Source organism: Rhynchophorus ferrugineus, unplaced genomic scaffold, assembly GCF_030347505.1.
Source record: "Rhynchophorus ferrugineus isolate W39M unplaced genomic scaffold, kcgeb_rfMv2 rfM8, whole genome shotgun sequence".
Taxonomy (NCBI): Eukaryota; Metazoa; Arthropoda; class Insecta; order Coleoptera; family Curculionidae; genus Rhynchophorus; species Rhynchophorus ferrugineus.
This window is the reverse complement of record NW_027472587.1, coordinates 5,224,966-5,242,045: the sequence shown is the minus strand read 5'-3', so window position 1 is coordinate 5,242,045 and position 17,080 is coordinate 5,224,966. Positions and strand designations below refer to the sequence as shown.

The 17,080-nt window shown below is 33.1% G+C and overlaps 1 protein-coding gene across 8 annotated transcripts in view; it reads left to right on the top strand.

Moving 5' to 3' along the window:
* The window catches only part of Cbp53E (Calbindin 53E), a 404,419-nt gene that overhangs the window by 35,470 nt on the left and 351,869 nt on the right, over window positions 1-17,080 (top strand). For 7 of the 8 annotated variants that reach the window (XM_076411001.1, XM_076411008.1, XM_076411003.1 and 4 more), the window contains exon 2: window positions 11,335-11,386. The exons of the other annotated variant lie outside the window; for it this stretch is intronic. The gene's annotated coding sequence lies outside the window, so the exon portion shown is untranslated. The remainder of the gene's footprint in view (window positions 1-11,334; window positions 11,387-17,080) is intronic. 8 annotated transcript variants of the gene reach the window in all.

Here is a 17,080-nt window from a genome sequence, read left to right as displayed (position 1 = left end):
GGAGAGTTTTTCGCCGAATACATGCCGAATCTTAGCGCAGGTGTTCGTGCAGACGCCGAACGTTCGATCGTTCAACTCTGTACTCGCCATTACTTGTAAAAGTGTTAAAAAGCAAATATTAGGCACTTATTTTTGTAACTCCCTTCCGATTTTTTCTGTAAACTTTCTTGTATATTCTCTCATGCCATACATCTTGTTGTTCTCTAGTATTGTTTTTCTCTCCCTTCTATGTTTGTTTATATTTCGTTTCACTCGGATATCCAAAGTTTTCAGAAAAAAAGTCCAGATGGTTGTATACGATTTGTAGGTTGAATGATGAAATGAAAAAACTATGACATAAATTAATTACTCATATCGCAATAAAACTGCTCATATCATTTGCAAATTTCCTAGTTATTGCTACCAATTAAACTTTAATCCGATGTGTATAGAAATTGCTGCTATATATCTCATTCCAATAAATATTACACCATATTCGTAATCAAATTTAATGCACTTGTACCAGTTCATTTTATAAACTGAAATTCCTCCTAGTTTCAGTTAAATTGGTTCTTGTTAGTAGATATGCTTATTTAACTGAACACATAATTGATATACGCCTGAACAATTGACAGTAATTCCAATTTACATCGTACATGGTCCGCCAACATAGTCGGCAAGAAATTTGATGTAGATATGCTCAAGGAACGTTGCAAATATAATAAACGTAGTTCAAACTATTCGTTAATTGAATATTTGACTTTGGAAGATTCTCGAAATCGAACGTCATTCTTTTATGTTATTTTGTTAGCCATTAAAGTTTAAGTTCAGTTCCAACCTTCGTAGGGTGAAGACGTATTTTCAATACGGTCCAAGCTATAAAAAGATACCTTTCTTTAAAAAAACCCAGTATTTTATTATGGTTATTTAATTGAGTGTTAAAAACGCATAACAGACGCGGCTATCCGTCTCTCAGTGGACCTAAAGTGTAGTGAATACGTGTTTACGTGACCAGACAAAAGGACTGCATCTCATTTTTATTAGTGTTTAAAATTATTTCATCTTATTTTACAACAGTCCTTTTGAAATTCATTTATAGTATTTATAGTAAAAAACTAGTGCTAAAATAACGTAAGTGGAAAATGAAGTGCGTGAAATAAACAATGTATTTATTTTATTTTTTTTATCCTCTGGAAGTAAATTAAATAAAATATTAAAAATTAAAAAATGGCAAACCATAGTGATTCAACCAAATCACCTGCACACTTTGATATAAGATTAGAACAAACAGCAATAACGCAAACTCCACCATCAGAATGGACTACAGTCATTAACAAAAAACGATTGAGAAGTTCAGAAGAAAAAATCGCGAGGAAACAAACAAGAATCAGTGACTATTGGTTGCAGAAACCGATAGGGACAAAAAACAGTTTTAGCAACCTGTCGGAAGAAATTGAAGAGAACATACAACCAAGCCCTGAAAAAGTTGTTCCCAAACCACCACCAATAACAGTCTATAAGGTAGGAATAATAAAAAAGATCCATGACTTATTGAAAACCATTACTACGAACTACACAATTAAAACAGTGAGCTATGAAACAATTAAAATCCAATTGTTCGAAGCGGATCACTTTAAAGTTTTTATAAAAGAATTAGATGAAAGAAACACCCAATACCATACATTCAGGCCAAAATCCGAGAGAACATTTAAATTCGTATTAAAAGGATTACATCACGGGACGGACTTTAACACCATCAAGGTAGCACTAGCAGAAAAAGGCCACGAGGTCGTAAATATTCACAATATACGACATCACACGACAAAAAAACCTCTGCCTATGTTTTATATAGACATAAAACCTAATGGAAATAATAAGGCGGTGTATGAAATCACCAAATTGGAAAATAATATTATTAAATGCGAACCACCACATATAAAGAGAATTATACCACAATGCACAAGGTGTCAAGCGCACGGGCACACAAAGACTTACTGTCGCAAATCATATAGATGCGTAAAATGTGCAGGAGAACATAAGACAGGAGATTGTACTCGTAAAGTTCGCGATGAAAAAGTGATAACTGTAATGGAAATCATCCAGCGAACTACAAGGGTTGCGCAGTTCACAAGCAACTACAGCAGAAACTCTATCCTGTCTTAAGGGAAAAAAGGCATCAACAAAAACAATCCACTACTACCAATCTACCACTACCCACCAGAACAAGTCAACCAGACATAACTTATGCCCAAATAGTTGAAAATGGTTCAGCACAAAAACGAGAGACAATATCTCAACCTACTGAAACTAGCAACATCTCAAGATTAGAAAATATGATGGCCAAACTAATGGATCAAATGAGTACGATGCTTGGTCTACTCACAACCGTCGTAAGCAAACTTGCCTAATGCCTGAAACCAATAGCTACAAAATCGCCGTCTGGAATGCCAATGGGCTCCAACAACACGCCAGGGAACTAAAAATGTTCGTAAATGAACAAAATATTGACGTTATGATGGTTTCCGAAACACACTTTACGGACAAGAATTATCTGAAAGTTCCTAAATATAAGCTTTATCATACAAATCACCCTGATGATAAAGCACATGGAGGTACAGCCATAATAATTCGAGATGATATAAAGCATTTCGAAAAAGAAAAATTCCGCAAAGACTACCTGCAAGCCACCAGTATAACCATAGAGGAAGCCCATGGACCATTAACAATTTCTGCGATTTATTGCCCACCCAAACATAACAACAAGGCAGAACAATTTCAAGAATTCTTCAGTACGCTAGGTAATAGATTTATAGCAGGAGGAGATTATAATGCAAAACATTTAATGTGGGGTTCAAGAATAATAACCTCAAAAGGTAGAGAACTGCTTAAAGCCATAAGGAAAGATAACTTACAACATATCTCTACTGGTGAACCAACATATTGGCCTTCAGACAGAAATAAAAAACCAGATACAATAGATTTCTGTATTACAAAAAATATTGATCCAAAAAAGTGTCAGGCAAAATCATGCTTCGACCTGTCTTCTGATCATTCACCAATAATAGTAACAATTTCTTCAAAAATTACCATCCAAGATAAACCCCCTTCTCTGTGCAATAATAGAACTAACTGGCCCTCATTTAGAGAAAACTTAGACCAAAATATCTCTCTAAATTTACCGTTACAAACTGAAATGGATATAGAAATAGCAGCAATAAATCTTACAAAAAATTTACAGGAGGCAGCATATTCCGCGACTCCCAACAGTGAAACATTTCCAAGAAAAAATACACAGATATCATGTACAATACAGAAAAAGATAGCAGAAAAAAGAAAGTTACGACGAAATTGGCAACAGCAAAGGACTGAAGAGAATAAAAGAAAATTTAATAGGGCCATAAAAGAGCTGAGAGATCTAATCCAAATTGAACAGAACCAAGGCATTCAAGAATACCTAGAAAACTTGACATCAACTGAGGCTACAGACTATTCGTTGTGGAAAGCAACAAAAAAGCTTAGGAGATCCCAGCAGCATAACCCACCTATTAAAACAAGCGAAAATAATTGGGCGAGAAGCAATAAAGAGAAGGCCGACATTTTCTCAAAACACTTAAAAAATGTTTTTAAACCTTTCCAGTCTCAGCTACATAAAGATGACGAAAATAAAATTACTAGCTTTCTAGATTCGCCATTTCAAATGGATTTACCGCACGAGAAATTAACGGTCAAAAAAGTTAAACATACAATAATGAGAGAGATTAATATTAAAAAAGCTCCTGGTTATGACTTAATTACTGGCAAAATTTTAAAAGAACTATCAGAAAAGGCTATAAAACTATTAACATATATATTTAATGCTATGCTACGAATTAATTACTTCCCTAGTATCTGGAAAGTAGCTGAAATATTAATGATACTTAAACCAGGAAAAATACCAGAAGATGTGACCTCCTACCGACCTATAAGTTTATTACCAATAATCTCGAAAGTTTTCGAGAAATTATACATAAAAAAACTAAACTATATAATAGAAAAAAAAAAATTATTCCAGAACATCAGTTTGGCTTTCGCAATAAGCATGGGACCATAGAACAAGTGCATAGACTTGTAAACCAAATAAACGCTGACCTAAATGCCAAAAGATATTGTTCGGCTGCTTTCCTAGACATATCTCAGGCTTTTGACAAAGTATGGCATACGGGCTTGCAGGTTAAACTAAAGAAACTTCTCCCTCATCCGGACTATCAGCTACTAAAATCTTATCTCACTGACAGACATTTTATTGTAAATCAAGGCGATGAATATACCGAACTAAATCCCATTTATTCAGGAGTTCCGCAAGGTAGTGTACTGGGTCCAGTACTGTATCTTCTGTATACGGCTGATCTGCCCACCACAAAAATAACTACTACTACAGATGATACAGCAATCTTAGCATCCCATGAAGACCCAGTCACAGCATCAATAAACCTACAAACCCACCTGGAGCAAATACAATTATGGTTGAAGACATGGCGCATTAAAGCCAATGAATCAAAATCCACGCATATAACGTTTACCCTGCGTAGAAGAACATGTCCACCAGTAAATATCAATCATCGTCAACTCCCCCAAGCAGAGCATGTTAAATATCTTGGTATGCACTTAGATCGACGCCTAACCTGGAAGAAGCACATACTCTCTAAACGGAAACAACTAGGACTAAAATTATATCAAATGTATTGGCTCATTGGGCGCAAATCCAAGTTATCATTAGATAACAAGGTATTGCTGTATGAGTCTATACTCAAGCCCATTTGGACATATGGAATTCAACTATGGGGTACCGCTAGCAAATCTAATATATCCATCATTCAACGGTTCCAAAATAAGGTGTTGCGTGCCATTGTTGATGCTCCGTACTATATTTCAAATAAAGTAATCCAACGTGTTTGTGTGAAGTACTTCGAAAGAGTGTCAGTGCATCCCAATGTACTCGCTAATCAGCTAAATATGCGACGTGATAGTGAAGTGCGTAGACTAAAACATTTAACACCACCTGATCTGATTACTGGACATATGTAGAGTTTAGAATAAGCATTAGAATAAGACTAATTAGTTAAGATAATATTTTATACAGAAGATTGCTTAATGAAGTGATTTTCTACATGCCATGTATATATAATATAAACAGAAGAAATACTTATTGCCAATAGGGCAGATTGTGGACTCACGAAGAGTAATAAAAAAAAAAATTAAAGTTTAGGTGAATTTATTATCTGCTACAGCGTGAATTTTAGAATAACAATTTTCAATATTTTTTGTGTCACTATGAATACAAAATCGATACAGGAATAGAGATATTATAATGAAGAGCACTATTTGCTTCATGTAAAACTGGATTGTAACGGTGGCAGCCACAGCTGTATTAAGTTGACTTATAACTTAAACACTACTGCATCCAGTTAAGCTAAAATTGACATTGCTACTAATGTTCATTTGTACATAAATCAAATTAGTTATTTTAAGAAATAGTAAAACATATTGTATATAATATTATTAACCTAGTAGCTAATTAGCGGCATCTAATATAGTAATGGATACAGCATATCAAGTGAATGATAAAATACAATCACAAATCACATAATTATAACACACAAATAAATACACAAACTACATAATGGGAAATAAGAAATCAGTACAAAGAAATTTAACTAATAATTCTCCCTTTTTTGTCTCTGTGAGGGTGCACAAGGTCTCCTGTGTGTTTGAGAAAGTGTTCACAGAGGAAATTGTGAGGATAATATAAATAGTCGAAATAAATAGTTTTTTTGTTACTTTTTAGAGAGAATATTCCGTTGCATCTGTTGGCGTTAAGTTTTCTAAATAGTTTTGAATTTCTTGATTTTGTTCCTCATTTATTACCTCCTTCAGCTCTTTCGTGGCCTTGTTGAATTTTCTCTTGTTTTCTTCTGTTTAGACTTGTTGCCAAGTTTTTCGCAGTTTTCTCTTTTCGCCAATTTTTTGTTTAATTATAGATGAAATGTAATTAAACTTTTGATATGTCGCGCTATTAGGTGTTACATACCATGCGGCGTCTTGTATAGATTTTGTTATATTTTTTGCTGCTATTTCTGTATCTCGTTCTGTTTTGAGAGGTAAATTTAGAGATATTAGACCGTCTAATTTCTCTCTAAAGAAAAATTACATAAATATTTTTTGATGTCTAGGACTTCCCTAAATCTCTTCTTCATAGCCAACATCTTCATGGAATTTTTTTTGTTTTTCAATTTTATTTTTCGTTTTTTATTTGATTATATTTCATTAGCTTTAATAATTATATGGTATTTTATATATTTTTATTTTTAATTATTGCTGGTACATGAATGTTAGTTTAATAAATATTAAAAGTTATTTCCATATATTTCACACCAATGAAGATTAAACCATATTTATAGCCAATTTTAAAGCACTGATGCCAGTTTATAGCCATGTCACTCAATAAACTTGTACGTACAAACCGAAACCCATCTAATAATGAAAACGAGCTTAAACAGTTCCATTTAAATTGGTCTATGTTAGAGGATATGTTTATTTAACGGAACACACCATTGATATATGCCCGAACAATAGACAGTAATTCCGATTTACATCGTAAAACGGTCCACCGACATTGTCGACAAGCAATTTCATGTAGATTTACTCAAACTAACGTTAGATAACTAATAAACAATACTTTGAACTAGTCCGCAATCGATATCTTATTTGACTTTGGAAAATTCTCGTACGTGTTTCCTTGATGTTATTTTATTTGCCATACCGGATACTATTAAAGTCTAAGCAAATTTATTATTCACAACGTTCTGACGAGACCGCTACCTTGCCAGTTTTAGAAAGAAAATTTATTATCTTATTTTCGGTGTTATCTAATATGCCAACATTCCGGGAGGATATAAACAGGCTTTGATGAAAGAGATGTGGCTTCAGGAAAGGAGAGGGTGCAATAATAAAATTAAAAGTATATTATTCCACCTTTGATATTCCGAGAACATTTTAATTGATTCTGTTCCAGAAACCTTTAAATTAGGAATTAATATAGACGATATTAACTCAATAACAATTAATTAATGAACATAATTTATATTTAGAGAATACAGCAACATAAACTATAGTCAATTCAAAATAGCAGTGACACGGTAGAACTGTCAAAACGTCGCAATGTTGCCGAATCGACTCTGAGTTTTAGTATATTTTGATTATGATATATAACAACATTTCAATACAAATAAAATAATTGAACAAATATTTTATTAAATATAATTTATTTTAACATCATAGTACATCAAATGCATTTATTATCGAAGAACTTAAAACTACAATTAAATTTACAGCAATAATTTATAGGTTTGAATTCTTTTATTATATATACATTGAGCTACTTTTCGCACTAATTTCGGTAGGGTTCTACATGCATTTTTGTATGTAGTGGTGTCCCCCGAAGGCCTATTTCACATAATTAACAATTGTATAGCTGAATAATGTATTTTACTTTCATTAGAAAGCATATTTATGTTTTACGTTTAGTTCTTGTTTCTTTCGATGCAATGCATTTTTAGGGTAAATGATGTGGCTCGGGAATGGAGGTAAAACGAAATGAAACAGTGGTGTTTACATTATGTGACCGTTAGTTATTGGCTATATAAAAAAAATGTGAAAAATACAAATAATAAAACGGATGGCAGCGGAGTTACCTGTTGACGAGGCCTGGGTAGTCGATGGTGGCACGTCTAAAGCAAACGAGGGTTGAACACTGAATGAATCGAAATACTCTTCAACAACATCCCAGATAAACGTCTCAGGGTTGCCGCCAGCTATTCGTTATCGGGTTCTAGTTGGCGCTGCTGGCACCCCGCTCGTGTTCAACATCTGGGATTATATTTATGGGTATTTTGTAGACCGTTATTCCGCCATGTAAAATTCCACATGCCTCAAGGTCGCTACATATTCTTGTAAAGTCATTATAATTTTTCTATATTTCTCTTTAGTTTGTCCTGTTACTACCTGTATACAACTTTCTTGATAAAACTACATTTAATCACTGCATTCTCCTTAATGCATTTATAAAACAGTATTATCTATAAAACAGTTAGTGTTATTTCTCTCTTCATACATGTTAATCAAACGTTCATGTATATTCTGAACAATAACACACATGCTCATAAAACTTTCACACTCTATAATACAATTCCCTACAACTAAAATATATTAATTGTATACTGACAGTTAGCCCTGTCTTGGTAATCGTCAGCATTAAATCATAAACTAACATTCATAAGATTTTATTCAATCACTCTCACTTTCAGAAACACTAATCAAGTGAATAACTAAGCTGTTTATTTCCAATCTATGAAAAACTTGTTCAAGATTCTACCATTTGTAAATTTCTTCTTCAATGTGTCTGATCGAGCTCACACAAACCGAATGTGCTATTTTCAACAATGCCTCGTTTCATAAATCCAGACAGTTCTGGTTTGAATATTCTCCTCAATCTGAATATCTATTGTAATAATTCTTCGCAATACCCCGTATCAACTCAATTGGATTAAAAATATAATAGGCAGCGATAGGGAGGAAAACGTAATACTCTGTCTGTAAATTACATAAAATGCAATTAAATATTTCATTTATATTTATCAAGTAACAATTTGAAATAGTTAATTCTTTAACATAATTTCCTCGAATCTTATTTTATATACATTAAGCCATTCCTTTTGTTCATTTCTTCATGGTAGTCACCATGAAGTTGGACTTAGAGAAACACTAATTCTACACTAGGAATAAAACCATTCCTGTTTCCAACATGAAGAACTATATGTTTACAACGAATAAATGTTATGACTAACAAAACCTAATAGATAGTTATTCCAACATTTACCTTTTTCCATCAGCTTTCGTTGTGTTTAAAATATTTATTATAATCTTGCCATGATAAAAAAGGTACCATTCTGAAATATTCATGTTTCATTTAAATCTATAAATTGATATATTTCTTCCGTGAATTTATTATATGTTTTTAAAAATTGTATTCTCTTAAGAGCAATCTCTGTAAGTTCCATTGAACCCCTTCGTGGGTTATCTTTTCACCACTTAAATTCTATATTATCCAACAATGTATGAACGGATGTTCCACATCGTTCAAATAGCTGTATATCTTTTGGATTTTTATGGACACGTTGAGGTTGATACTGCAAATTTATTGTATGGATTATCTAAACGCTAAGGCTTCCTTGCAATCGCTAACAAATGATGAATCAAACATATTTTTTAACACTCAAAATATTGATTTTTTTCCTTCACCATATAGTCCGTATTTGGTACCCAATATTTTTTAATTCCGTGCAAAAAGTGATGCGTTGGTGCAGGAGAAGTCCAGTTTAGTGACACCGATAGCAAAGTGGAACATTTATGAGCATAAAGTCTTACTGTGCATATTGTGAGACCACTAAGTTGTAATATATTATGTGCTGCTAAAACTGAATGTAAGTGTTACTGCAGGTGTGTATTATTGACAATAGAACAATGTGAATAAAGTATTGTTCTGAACATTTTTAGCAATAGCGAGTAACAGACGCAAAGTCATACCCCAATCACACGTTGTAAGAGTTGTGAAGGACTCACCGTGGCAGCTCGAATGAAATTTTCTACAGCACCTAGCGTATTTATCAATCATAGTTTAGATCATTGAAACGGATTAATGATTGTATCGCTGCCAAATCAACATCGTTCTTTCGACACGGTATTGTCATCGTGCCAGAAAATGAAATGGAGATAACCCACTTTATAATGTAAAAAAGCAACAGAATGCATGCACATATTTAAAATATATATGACCTTGTTTTTTCTGTTGTTGTAACAGCTGAAAAGTCCCGGGCCTAACACATACATGGCTAGTTTTATTGTATTCGTCGCTTTTTCAGTTAGTACTAATCTTGTAAAGAAGCTGTCAAAATTTAATGATATTCTGCTCATAAGTTTGAGCTAAAAATGACACTACCTTTGTTATTTTCAAAACAATCTATCAAAAACAATTTCGTGTTTTAATTTTACACTGATTCTTGATTAAACAATTTTTTTCAAGCGAAGCAATGGCGCGAAAAGTGTTCTGGAAAAAGTTCGTGAAAAAGGACTCCGCTCCATCAGAAACAGCAATAAAACGTTGGTTTGCTGAGTTCAAACGTGGTCGTAGAGACATCGATGATGCAGAACGCAGTGGACGTCCAAATGAGGTGGTAACATTAGAAAGCGTAACAAAAACCACAAAATCGTTTTGAATAGTCGAAAAGTAAAGTTGCGTGAGTTAGGCGATATCGTAAATATATCAGAAGAACGTGTTATTTTATGTTGAATGAGCATTTAAGTGAGAAAGCTCTGCTTAAAGTGGTTGCCGAATTTGCTCACTGTTGACCAAAAAGATGAACGTGTTGAGGATTCTGACTGGTTTGGCCATGTTTAAATGTAACAAATAGGAATTTTTACACTGATGTGTGACAACGGTTACAATGTAGATCCATCACTGCACTTCGGAATTAAAACGATTGTCATCTGAGTGGATAGCAACTGGTGATAGGCCTATTTTGAGGTGAAAGATAAAGCGTTCCACAAAAGTGATATTGAAATGTTAGAGCGGCGCCGAAATTATTGTATGGCTCTTGATGGAGATTATATTTATGAATATGAAGCCAATTTTGAACAATAAAACTGCATTTTCTTTGTTACGCCCGGGACTTTTCAGCCCATTTTGTATATACAAGAAAACTTATGTGACAAAAGCAAAATAGATAAAATATAGAGGACGACTGTCAATTAACCTTCTAGAAGAATATGTAATATATCACTGAGGGGTTTTAGTAACTTTTCCTTTAAAGACTTCATTGAAGTTTTGTTTCCTTCATAATTAGTTGAAGGTACTGGTAACAAATATTTCGAACTTCTTCTTCGTCCACTTTTTTAGGTAATTAGTATCGAAGGAGACTCGTGATCAGTGATATTGTGCATGCCTTATAATATTGGCTCGTGATGTTGTAATTTGACCGTACTAGTGACAATTCGTATAATATCGTTTCACAGCAAAAATACTTTTGACTAATGAAGCCGCATATTGAACACGTTGTTCACGATCCCTCGAAAATAACATTCTCATTTTGCATTCTCCAATTCCTGCATAACCTGCATTGCCGCGCTTTCTAAATTTAAATTATGAACTTTCCCGAAGGGCATCCTGTATAAACTTTGGTTTTGTAATTAGACATTATATATCCAAGAATAATAATAGCTATATAACGTAATATTCCATTATTATTTTTATTTTTGTTACAGATTGCTTCTTCCTGAACATACAATAAAGCAATTTAGAACTTCTAGATAGGTGGTAAGTTAAGAACCTTCCTGTTAGCTCTAGAAAACATTTCGGTAACTTTTTGTATCGTCCATAAATTATTTTATTTTATATTTTATAATATAATAGATTGCCTTATATTTTATTATATTTTAAATTAGATAACCATTTAAGCTAGTTTTAGTGTCCTGGGTGTTATTGATATGTTGTTAACACTTGGGAAATATTGTTAAAACCGTTTTCAAAGTCATTTGAAGATGCTAATTAAACAAAATTGTAATAATTTTTTTATTGCTCTTCGTTATTCCACAATCTGCCCTATTGCCAATAAGTAGTTCTTATGTCTATATTATATATATATATATGGCTTATTCTAAAGTCTACGTATGTCCAGTAATCAGATCAGGTGGTGATAAACGTTTTACTCTACTCACTTCACTCTCACGTCGCATATTTAGCTCATTAGCGAGTACATTGGGATGCACTGACAACTCTTTCGAAGTACTTTACACAAACACGTTGAATTACACTCGTTATAAGTTCTAGAGGAATATCGCGTTGTATTACCTTATTTGAAATATAGTACAGATCATCAACAATGGCACGCAATACCTTATTTTTGAACCGTTGAACGATGGATATATTAGATTTCCTAGCGGTACCCCATAGTTGGATTCCATATGACCAAATGGGCTTGAGTATAGACTCATACAGCAATACCTTGTTATCTAATGATAACTTGGATTTGCGCCCGATGAGCCAATACATTTGATATAATTTGCATCCAAGTTGTTTCCGTTTAGAGAGCATGTGCATGTTCCAGATTAGGCGTCGATCTAAGTACATACCAAGATATTTAACATGCTCTGCTTGGGGGAGTTAACGATGATTGATATTCACTGGTGGACATGTCCTTCTACGCAGGGTAAACGTTATATGCGTGGATTTTGTTTCATTGGCTTTAATGCGCCATGTCTTCAACCATTATTGTATTTGCTCCAGGTGGGTTGGTAGGTTTATTGATGTTGTGACTGGATCTTCATGGAATGCTAAGATTGCTGTGTCGTCTGCGTATGTTGCCACAGTAGTTATTTTTGTGGTGGGCAGATCGGCCGTATGCAGAAGATACAGTACTGGACCCAGTACACCACCTTGCGGAACTCTTGAATATATGGGATTTAATTCGGTATGTTCATCGTCTTGATTTACAATAAAATTTCTATTGGTGAGATACGATTGATTTGAATTGATTGAATTGATGATTTCTTCGCATATCATCATTCAATTTTACAAAAGGAACTGATTTTGTGAAATGTATTTTTGTGTTTTCAAATAACTCTTGTATCTTGTATAACTATCCACATATTATTCTTTTTTATTACTTACGTTATCTTATATTAGATATTCTTAGTATAATCTTAATTGATAAAAAACTAACTAAATTTGTTTCTATTGATTTACTTGTCTCGATATAGAGGCAAGACTAGTACGGGATACATAGATCAGTATTTACCAATTTAAATTAAATTAGAGTGAAACTTATACACCATCCACTAGATGTATTGATTCAATATTACTGTGATTTAGTAACCACCCTTCATGATTTACAGCAAAATCGTGGATATATTCAGAGATTTATTTGATTTGTTGGTAGTTTTCATTTGATGTTTTAATGTAACCCCATATTGATACTCTAAGCCCAAATAAGATTTATAAATTATGGATAAACCAATTAATTTGGCTTGTTGTTGATTGGTAGTATCTTCCGACTAGCCAGTACAATTCTTGGATTTCTGGTAGGCTCGATTATTGTCTAACGTGATGTCTCCAATTTGACTACAGACGGAGATGGTGCCGAGGTATTTCGCTAGTTCTGCTTGAGCATCCCTTAAGTGATAATTATATTTTTGTCATTTTTCCGTAACGATCTACTAAGCTTTAGTCGTTTTGCAGATCATCGTTTCTCGATCATCATTTCCTGTAGTTTTAGGCATATTTATCTTCATATATATCATATAATGCATACATTGTCTTCAGATACCGTCAGCATATCTTCCAAATACCGCTTTTTTGTTATTGGGATATCAGCAGTGTAGACAAATCAGTCGCTGCAAGATAGCATGTACGTATAACATTAACTGACACTATTCATTTTGATAAGCATAATTTAAACCTACTATTGTACGGACACATCACTTTTTACTGACTTTCTTCCTTCTTATTCCTCTAATAGATGGAGAAAATCGATCGAAGAGCAATTATTTTTCTACTGAACATTATCGCATTATAAGTGGAAAGTCTGCGCTTTCTACTTGTACCGACCTTGAGACATGTCGAATTTTACAATATGGAATAACTCTCTACAAAATACCCAGACATATAATCTCAGATGTTGAACACGGGAGGGGTGTTAGCAACGCCAACTATGAAATGAGAACGGTTATCTAGCAACCCCGAGACGTTTATGTGGAATGTTATTGAAGGGTATTTTCGATCATTCAGTATCTGACCAGAGTTCAGACGTGCCACCATCGACTACCCAAGCCTCGCCTGCAGGTATACCCAGAGCCGATACCTTATCAATATGTATTTTTCTACTTTTTTATATAACTTCAATAAATAACGGTCACATAATGTAAACAGTACTATTTCATTTCGTTTTACCTCCATTAACTAAGTCATGTAATTCACCTTAAATATTTTGAACTAAATTTGTCAGTAGACGGCTTGGTTGGCGTTGTGGTCAAGGCGACAGGATGGTCCTCCCACTGTTGCGATAGTCATGGGTTCGAATCTTGCTGTGGCATGGTCGTAAATTTATGTTTTAAATTTATTTTTCGATTGTATCGAGTACGTTACCAAAATGTATACATATGAATGTTAAAATGGATGTAATTTAATGATGTTTTTATATAGGAATTTTTAAAATTCCTCCATATATTTCTTGAATACAAATACCTATACAAAATATGTGTTTATATTTGTGTATGTGTAAATCAATACCTACATTTATTGCTGCCGATATTTCAATTTGGTTTTTTTTCTCGCCGGAATGGATAAAACAAGATCAATTTACATCAACATATATGCTAACAAGAACATATTTTTGGAAAATTCCAGTTAGAATCGGCATAGAGAAAAAGTTCAAACAAACATTTTATAATTTATCGACCGCAATAAAACATCCAATGACAAAGTACGCACAGCACTAAAAACATTCCACCCATGAATCTTCTTTCGAGTTGTATTGGGTTTTCTCAGAGTTCCCGTAAATATTTACGTTTAATTGATTTTATTGGAATAAATACATGTTTTTCAATCAAGAGACTGTTTAAAGGTATTTAGCGTAAAAGCGGATTACTAAAAAATTCGAAGTTTTCACAAAAAAAATTTAATTTAATAGAACTGTAAATTAATTTTCACGAATTGATAATAGAGGGCGTCTTGCTACATAAAAATACTTTTATTATCTGTTTACGTAATAGCTGCAATAAGCATTTATCTACTATTTTTTATTTTAACTTTAAAGTTTGTTTTACTTATTTATGTATTTAGAATGATTTAGAAGCGACTTATGTCAAATAGGCGCCGTTTTGTGCGTGGATAATGTTATTATGTCTCTATGACAGAAGATCTTGTTCAGACAAAATAGTTCAGTATGAACAGGCATAGGTGGTAATCACTTGGTGCCAGGTCTGGACTATAACTGGAGAAACTCACAGAGCTTCTTACAGATTTGTTATGGATATGTGTGGTCTGGCGTTGTCTTGATGCAACACTATTCTTTTTCTGAGAGATTGCTTCCTTCGGACCCTTCGATTGTTCACAGTGCTAGTTTGACTTAATATTTTGGTCATAGAGGACTAGCTATAGATATGGTACCTGGCTAATTCGACCAAATAAACAGCAATGTCCCCCTGACCGTCAATCCTGACATATGCACCGTTTGTGCAGGCTCATCGCACTTCTATCTGGGTCATTCTCTCTTGACGTTGTTGTAAGTTATTCACTATTCATCTCCAGTTATCATTTGCTTAAAAAAATCGTCAATTTGTTGCGATTTAGTAGCGATTCAAAGGAAATTTAGCCCATCAAATTTTTTAGTTAAAATATAGTGACTACACTATACATATACGGAGTCTTTTCAATTAAATTTAAGGAAAATGGTTCTAAACAGTTTCTTGTGCAAAATGATGATAGTGCTCGACTCGACCACCATTATGATTTTATCCACATTTTTGACAATTGGCTTTCCAAAACGTGGTAAAATATTAACGTCGAACTTACTGGAAAAGAATTGACAAAACCAAAACTACACTTAATTGAATGTTACAGCATCAAAACCATAAACGCCATTATATTTTCAATACCTTGGCATGATCATTTGGACTGCGCTCTCATTTGTATAAAAGGAAAATGGTAACATGTAGCGTATATTCTCTGATTGGTGCCTATTTTTGATGGGAATTTAAACAAAATACAGAGTCATACAGAAAAATGATTTTTTTAAAATCAATTACGAAGTGTCAGATTTCTAATATAAATTGGCTTTTATAGTGAGAGAAATTATTTATTAAAGTCATATAATATAAAATTTGCAATGGGGACAGCTTTTACTTCCCTAGAAATAACAAAATTTGGTCTTAACTTTCTCAGTTACCTTCAAGGACCCGAGGGAGGAACATCAATAGATAGTATTTTTCTTAAACATATAGAGTATTCTTAACCACGTATACCAAACTAAGGTCTCAACAACACCCATACCACAACGGACTCTTCGAAAGAAGGAGATATGTGGAAAATGCGTAACCGTCATTATCAATTATCGTCACTAAGCATTCATATTACCCAATTCAGATCGGAGTCCGAACAACTTAACAATCTCGCACGAGATCAGAGCGGTAAAATCTTTATTTTTTGAAAGAAATATTGATATTTGGCCGAAATTTTCTTTCGGCGAAAGGCGATTTCTTTCGATATTTAAAAAAAATTAAATATATTTTTTAAACATTATAAAAAACCATTGAATTATTTTTAATAGACCTTTTAAATTAGTACTTAATTTTAAATATTTTGTATATTTTGGTAGTTAATTGTAAGGATTTCCCAAAAATATTAATGTATTTTGCGAAAAAATATCGATATTTGTTTTTCTCCGATATATCGATATATCGATATTTTTTAAATAAATTTAATTTTTAAATATCGAAATATATCTTTCTATTCTCCTGTAGCCGATAATCCTATTGGTCAGTAAAAATTAATAGTATGAAATCTGAATCGCCGATACCACAGAATCGTGACAAACAATTTCATATCAAGTATTAAACTGTAGATTTCCACTACCATGCTTACAAGCAAGAATACGGCCTGTTCTACAAGAACTCATATAGTGTTTAATTTTTAATAAACGTATTCCTATTATAGCGCAGTTACTCTTTATTCTCGTAAAAAAATCATCCTATTATGTATTAGCAATTATTTTAATCAGCGACATCAATTGGTGAAACTATTAAGTTCGATAATTTTGAACTTAACAGTCATCTTATTTATATCTATACATAGTATTATTGATTTATTTTTTATATACAGACATATACTATGACATAAAACTCTCAATAATATCAAAAAAGCGCCTAGATGATCAAAAAGTCTCAAAACCTTTTAGGTGACTTAGCAGTGGCTCAATCATTATTTTCAGAATTTAAAATGCTTTGCAAAATGTCA